The sequence below is a fragment of the Arvicanthis niloticus genome, chromosome 8, assembly GCF_011762505.2.
Source record: "Arvicanthis niloticus isolate mArvNil1 chromosome 8, mArvNil1.pat.X, whole genome shotgun sequence".
Lineage (NCBI taxonomy): Eukaryota > Metazoa > Chordata > Mammalia > Rodentia > Muridae > Arvicanthis > Arvicanthis niloticus.
Genome location: NC_047665.1, coordinates 19,506,440 through 19,513,950, shown reverse-complemented (window position 1 = coordinate 19,513,950; position 7,511 = coordinate 19,506,440). Strand labels below are relative to the sequence as shown.

The 7,511-nt window shown below is 45.6% G+C and overlaps 1 long non-coding RNA gene and 1 other non-coding gene across 2 annotated transcripts; one reads left to right on the top strand and one right to left on the bottom strand.

Moving 5' to 3' along the window:
• Positions 1-303: 303 nt before the first annotated feature.
• Positions 304-407, top strand: LOC117714501 (U6 spliceosomal RNA). Its single transcript, XR_004607570.1, has one exon. It is a non-coding gene; the product is annotated as a U6 spliceosomal RNA (small nuclear RNA).
• On the bottom strand, positions 308-4,132 carry LOC143443293 (uncharacterized). Its single transcript, XR_013112137.1, has 3 exons — positions 4,055-4,132; positions 2,083-2,128; positions 308-1,059 (listed from the first exon to the last, which is right to left on the bottom strand). It is a non-coding gene; the product is annotated as an uncharacterized LOC143443293 (long non-coding RNA).
• Positions 4,133-7,511: the final 3,379 nt, after the last annotated feature.

Here is a 7,511-nt window from a genome sequence, read left to right as displayed (position 1 = left end):
TAGACCAGTGGTTCTCACCCTGTGGGTCACAACCCCTCTGGGGTCGCATATCAGATATGTACATGCTGAGTCATAACAGTACCACGTTTACAGTTTATGAAGTAGCAATGAAATAATTTTATGGTTGAGGGTCACCACAACATAAGGAACTGTATTAAAGGGTCACAGCATTGGGAAAATTGAAAACCAACCACTGAGCTAGCCCCAATGCCTAGTGAAAGAAATAGCCCATGTCCAGTCACCTATCCGACCTCTTTCAGTGTAGAAGAGCTAAGGTAGCATGCCATTAAAACATGCCTGTGGGGGCTCCTGATTTGACAGCCCATGTACTACAATTGGAAGGATACAGAGAAGATCAGCCTGGCCCCAGGGCAAGGCTGCAAATGTGGGAAGCATCCAATGGCTTGGCTGCAATGGGTGAACTCACAGCCTGCAGTGGATGTCTATATAAGATCAAAGCAGCCCACTTTCCAGCATGACAGATATGGACTCATGAGTGCGCCCCCTAACCGAGAGGCTATGGACCCATGATGGCCTCTGATGTGGGTAGAGTCAGTTTTCCTTAAGAGTGTGGCCTCTGGTAGGCTGACCATGTTTTGTTGGATAGCCCCACATCTATGAGTATGTGGGAGGCATGAAGTGGACTCAGTGAGTTACTAAAGAGAAAGTAAATAAACCAGTTATAAAGTTGGGAGGGATGACTAGGAGAAGTTAGGGAAAGGAGAGGAGGAGAGTATGGTTAAGATACTGTGTATGGCATTCTTAAAGAATTAATAAAATATTAATATATGTTTGTGGGCTTTTAAAAAGTGATAGTTTCAGCCAGGTGGTGGTGGCACACGCCTTTCATCCCAACATTTGGGAGACAAAGGCAGGCAGATCTCTGTGAGTTCATGGCCAGCCCAGTCTACAGAGCAAGTTCCAGGACATCCAGGGCTACACAGAGAAAGCCTGTCTTGAAAAAACAGAAAATGACAGACAGATGTCCACACGTCAGCTGGCTTTGCTTACCTCTGTCTGTTCTCAGCTGGTGGACAGATGCTGTAAGCACGCCCTGTTCTAGAATAAAGAACCAAGAAGGCCTGGTTAGTGGAAACGCTTGTTGAGGAATCACAGGAATCTCAGCACTTTCTGTGGGGAAATCCTTTCAGTGCCGTCACTGACAAGCAAACCTGGTTGAAGATTACAGGGGCTCTTCCACATATAGAATCCCACTGGTCTGTGAAGTCTACTCACTTCTGAGCTTAGACTGTGTTATTCACCTTTCAGATCGACCTGAAACAAAGCCTGCCAAGGAAAGCTATCTTGGCCCTAACCCCACCCGCCAAAGAGCACTCAACTTCATCCTTTCCTAGGAACCAAGGGCGTGTTCAGGGCTCCTGTGAATGTCTCCAATCCCACTTGTGATTATTTAGTGCTTTTGTTAAACTCAAAGAGTCCATGAGGTATTATATAATACTGCAGATCAGAAACTTCACACTCATTCCTGCTGCTTTTCTACCCAGGGAAAGAGTAATGGTCCTCAAGCTGCTACAAAAATCCCTGTAAACGTTATGTTTGCTTCTCAATATAAAAAGCTCTTCCTGCGCTGGTGCACCTCCCACCCACGCCATCCTTCCAGAGCCTTGGAAGTCTCTCCTGTTAAGTTCCCTCGACAGCTACATTCTAGTGATTCTGTTATAGGCTCCTGGAGAAAGAGAGAATGTCTTTTCTTCTTTGTCACTCTGACCACCTAGTAAAGCTATTATTAATTAACTATTAGTAATTCATTGAGGCTAGGTACATGAGCTTTGGATCTGTATAAATTTATATGTAAATATGTATGGGTTATTGGCAGAGAAATGCAATTAGACCCTGGTAGATGAGGAACTTACTACAGAAGAAATTAGAGCAATACTCTTAAGTCTTCAATAGGATCCTCCAAGAGGACGAAAGATCTGTGGGCCACTTGGAGAAACGGGGCGTATTGTGTAGAACCATGTAAAGCATGCCTTCCATTTCTGCAAAGGGAAGAGAACTCCTAAGGAGTATCCTCAGCTCCTGGGAACTCTGCATGCACATACTGAAATCGCCTTTACAAACCTTCTCGTGCAGCCATATGTATGCTGTCCAAAGCTTTTAGATGATTCTGGCAAGAGAAGCAAATAGTATGAGCACCTGTAGGTTTTCTATTGGTACATAACAAGTTAACCCCAAACAGAGATTTATACAAGCCTTTATCACGGTTTCTGATGGTCGTGATCACAGTGGTTGTGGTTCTGGTGATGTTTGGGGGGTGGGGGTATGTCATCTGACTACTTGACTTGCACAAAATGGAAAGCAGCCTTCCCTGAAAGACACTCCCCCTCCCCCCTGCTTCCCCCCACCCCACCCCCGCTGCCACTCCAGAATACTCAGGTAAGAAGAGGCACTAGTGGCTTAGCCTCTGCAGAGGGGAAAAAAGAAGGAGATGAAATAATTTTTATTTGATAGCAACATGGCAGGAAGCGAAGGACTCAGCTTGAAGTATTAAACAGAGCAGGGGAGCCAAGCACAGGAGTCGACACTAATGTGGGCAGACACGTGTGATCAGCCACACAAACCATGGCAGGCATGAAGCTCTAGGGCAGCTTCATGCAAAGTGTGACAAATGGCAAGACCGCACAGCCTCTGCCATACCTTGCAAACGCAGGTGCGATTCTGACTAGTCAACATCTTCATTATTTCCCAGGCCTGGCAATAACTTTTAAGACTTCTGTGGGAAGGTTTTGAGGGCAGCTGCCAGGATCGATGGCGGAAAAGGTCTGAGCTACGCTGGCAATATTCTCACAAGTGACTGCAGAGTCCCCTCCAACAACTACCTTCCCTATTTTTTGCTACACTTAAATAATACCCAGAACTGGGCTAGAAAATGGAATGATTCAATCACCATCCAGAATAGATTCCTGAACAGACCCATCCCTTCAGCATCCATGGCAGGAGAACATCATGCTTACCCTCCGCAATCCTTCACCTTTTCTAGAGAGATGCTCTACCAAGAGGAGCCCAGCTCTTTATTGTCTGTCCATAACAAAGGGCTACCTTGATTACCTGGCCTGCAGGTGCTCACTCCCAGCCTGGCCTGTGTTCTACTCCCACACAGATTTCCAGGTGTGCCCTGAAGTCTGTAGAGGCAACTGGTCTGAACCCTTCATCCTCCTCATCCCTCTTCATCCATCCATGTACGTATGTATGTATGTATGTATGTATGTATGTACATACCCACGTACCCACGCACCCACCTACCCAATCCATCCATCATCCATCCATCCATCCTATCTATCTATCTATCTATCTATCTATCTTCAAGACAGGGTTTCTTGGTTTATCCCTGGAGGTCCTGGAACTCACTCTGCAGACCAGGCTGGCCTCTAGCCTAGAGATCTGCCTGCCTCTGCCTCCTGAATGCTGGGATTCAAGGCATGCTTCAGTACAGCCTGGCCCTCTTCATCTAAATTAGCTGAACCCAGGTGTTGTTTTTGGATCTGGTGTGTCCTCCAAATGCCATGCTTGAAGGCTAGGTACCCAGCAGATGGCGATATTGGTAAGTGGTGGGACCTAATAAAAGTTGGAATTTGGGAGTTGGACCCTTCCTGTGGGTCATTTTCTTCCTGGCCACTTTGAGGTAAGCAGCTCCCTCCACATGTTCTTGCCATGATGTGTCTCTTCACCACAGGCCAAAGGCAACAAGACCAGACACCATGATAAATTTTTCCTCTTCTAAGTTGCTAACCTCAGGTCCTCCATCACAATGACTGAAAGCTGGCCAATACAGGGGTCCCAATAAACCCAGGATAGATAAAAGGAAAACATACTTCTCCTCTCCTATCCCTGCTAGTCTCCCCTTTTGAAGACCTTTCATGAGTCACACCTGTGGAATCTATTTTCCCATGTACCTTAAGTTCTGTAACAGAACAGACCTTTGGGGGGGGGGACCATTTTGTTGTCTAATAGCAACGGAGAGCAGTTACTGTGCTAGCATTCCGTTGCTGTGACTAAATATCTGAGACAATCAACAAAGAAAAGAAAGACTTACCTTTGAGCCTGTGTCAAGACAGCGTATCGTAGTGGTGACCCATGAGCTGCTGGCTCAGCCTTAAGCATTTGGGAACTGAGGGGATGTTAGAGATTTAAAGCAGGTTGGACACGGAGGTTCATGTGTGTAATCCCAGGACTTAGGGAGCTGAAACGGGGGGATTGTCACAGGATCAAGGTCATCTTGTGCTATATAGTGATACATAGTGAGATCTAGGCTAACCTGGGCTACAGAATGAAACTCTATTTTTTAAGAAAACAATCTGCCTTAGTTAGGGTTAGTACTGCTGTGAAAAACACCATGACCTAAAGCAACTTGGGTAGGAAAGGAAAAGTGAGGGCAGGGACTCAACGCTGAGCAGGAACCTGGAGGCAGGAGCTGATGCAGAGGCCATGGAGGGGCGCTGCTTACTGGCTTGCTCCACGTGCCTTGCTCAGCCTGCTTTCTTGTAAAACCCAGGACCACCAGTCTAGGGATGGCCCCACCCACAGTGGGCTGGGCCCTTCCTCATCAATCACTAATTAGAAAAATACCCTACAGGCTTGTCCACAGACAGATCTGATGGAGGCATTTTCTTAATTGAGGTTCCCTCCTCTCAGATGACCCTAACATTTATTATCTCTAGGCCTAGAGAGAGTCAGGAAAGAAATGTTTTCTAGAACGTAAAGCGGTGTGGTAAGGAGGGAGCATGGCGGCAGACCCCTGTGGTGGCGGCGATAAATATCAGAGTTCAGTCTCTTCCTGCTTTGCAGAGAATTTCTGAGAGCATCTAACAAGGCAGGGGCTACCTAGTATGAGCTATGAGCTCATGCTTGGCTTTAGGGGGCCTTAGAGGAAGGGTTAGTCTACCGGAAGGAAAAATGAATGTAACACCGTAGAGACGTAAGAGTCCAAAATCTGGAGCCAGACTTCCCGGGTTCGAGTCCAAGTGCTACCATTTACTGGCTAAGGGACCTTGGGCAAATTATTTCAACTCTCACCATTCCTGTGTGTGAAGCAGGGAGGCCATAGCCATAGGGTGGCCAGGAGGGTTTAATGAACTGGCTTTGAGGTGCTCTTAGCGCAGCTCACGGTGAATACTATTGCTATTATGCTTTAGAGCAGTGGAAAGTGGATTTCAATGAGAGCCCACTTCATGCTGCGCAGAGAAAACAAAAATGGCTTCAGAGTAGGCGCTGTGAGGTCAAACACTCAGAGCCACGGCGATTCATGTCACATCACCTGTTTTCTTACAGCATCAGGCGATGCTAGTGTCCCCCCACCCCCACCCCCATCCAGAGTGTGGAGCCAAAGGAATTTACATATTTAAGAAATACATTGGAAAAGGCCATTGAATGTCCAAAATAGTCTGTCAAATTGAACCAAAGCAACAGTCTGTGACAGATTTAAAATGTCTTCACTTTGATAGTTCTGACTCCCAAGCTCCCCGCCCCCATGCCTTGCTTCCCCTCTGAGTAGTGGCCGAGCTTCTGCTCAGTACGTTGATTCTAATGAGCTGAATATAGAAGAGGTGACAGTTTGCTACTTTGGGAAGTAAATCATAAAACCTACTGTGTCATCCTCACACCTTTTAACAGTTGGAAGTCTCCAGATAAAGTCTGTGTGTGTGTGTGTGTGTGTGTTCACACTCAGAGATGAATCCAGAGAGCACCCCCCCCCCCCCGCCTTCATTCGATACCCACATGCCAATCATCTTCTCTAGAAACACCCTCACAGACACACCAGGAAATAATGCTTCACTGGTCGACAGGTCATCCCTCAGTCCAGCAAGTGCACACTACAAATGCACCACACTGACTCTGAAGAAAGAAACTGCAATGTCCTGAGGAGTCTCGTGAAGCCTACAAAGAGGCCTACGTAGGAAAGACCTCATGCCAACACCCTTGGAATGGCTCCTTCTTGAATACAAATAGTCTTCCTCTCCACTAGATCACGGCATTTCCTTGGTCCCCGACTATCCTCATATGCAGATGATCATTTGTCTTAGTGTCCGTGTCTCATGCAGAATTCTCTCTTCCTGCAGGACATAACAGGGGATATTTGCATATGCTATAAATATGCTCTGTCCTTACAAAAATGCTCTTTGAAATTTAGACAGGAGCTTAGTTGCAAGAAAGTTCCATTCTGGATCCAAGCCAGTTAAATGTAGGAACTTGCCCAAAAGGCTTCATTATAAGATAGGAATTCTTTGGTCCTGTGGGTCAGGCCAAAGTGATATAATGTTGCAACTGTGTCACAGAGGAAGAAAAAAAAAAAAAAAGGAGTTTTGGGAAACTGTCACAATGTATGCCGCAGTAAGAGGGGGTGTCTGCTAGGTCTAAGTGGACCCATTAAATGACATGTTACTGGGGATAAGCCCTATTTAAATGGGAATTTCCTGATGCTCTGCTCCACTCTGCGCACTGTGTTCATCCTGACGCACCAGTGTGCAAGAGCCAAGGTCCTGCAGTCCAAAGACTGGAATTAGAAGCTCCTTCTTTATTACCAGCTTTCTTTTACTATAATGAAATGCCCGAGATACTTAATTGACAGAGGGGAAAAAAAAAAAAAAAAGGATTTGCTTTGGGTTATGGCTATGGAGGGTCCAGTTCAAGATTAGTGGACCCCTTTCTTTGAGCCTATTTTTGGGATGCTGGATGGTAATGGTGGGTAGAGAGAACGTCTCACATCATAGACAAAAAAACAAAGAGACCAGGGTCTCACAGTCTCCTTTAAGGGCCCATAATAACCTTAACACCTCCTAGCAGGTCCAACCTCTAAAATGTTTTAACCACTTCCCAACTGTAACAGCCTGGACACTGAGCCTTCACCACAGGCCTTTGGGGAACACTTATCTAAAACAAAACACCGTCTTTGGTCTGTATAAGTCACTCCCGAGCCTTCACTTTCTAATCTGTAAACCACAGTAATTTTATAGCCACCACCAGCAACCAGTACCAAACGGCAATGTTATTTTATGGGATTATTTTAAAGCATATTCCATGAGATGTTTTTAGTCTAATATTCAACATAGGCTATCAAAGATTTAGCATTCATTATTAGTAACAATGGCAGTAATTTTGATATTGTTTGTAATGGATTGAACGATCTGGAGTGTTTTAATAAGGATGATGTCAATAACGGCAAATAATTTAAGGAGAGTGAAGAAACAAAGTAAAACCTTCAAGTTTTGGATAATAATCAAGAATAAAGCAACTGCCTGGTCCCTTGCAGGCATTGTCGATGTGTTCAGCTCTGAGATTTATTGACAACACAAAAGACACTCTCCCTTTTGGCTTGCATATGTGCAGAAGTGTGGATGTGTGTATGTACACACGTTGTCTCCGGTATTCATCATTGCTGAATGTGGAAAGCAGCCTTTTGACTGTCATTCAGAACAACACACACACACACACACACACACACACACACACACACACACCAGTTTCTCTTCAGTCCTTGCTAGTAGATCCAGGCC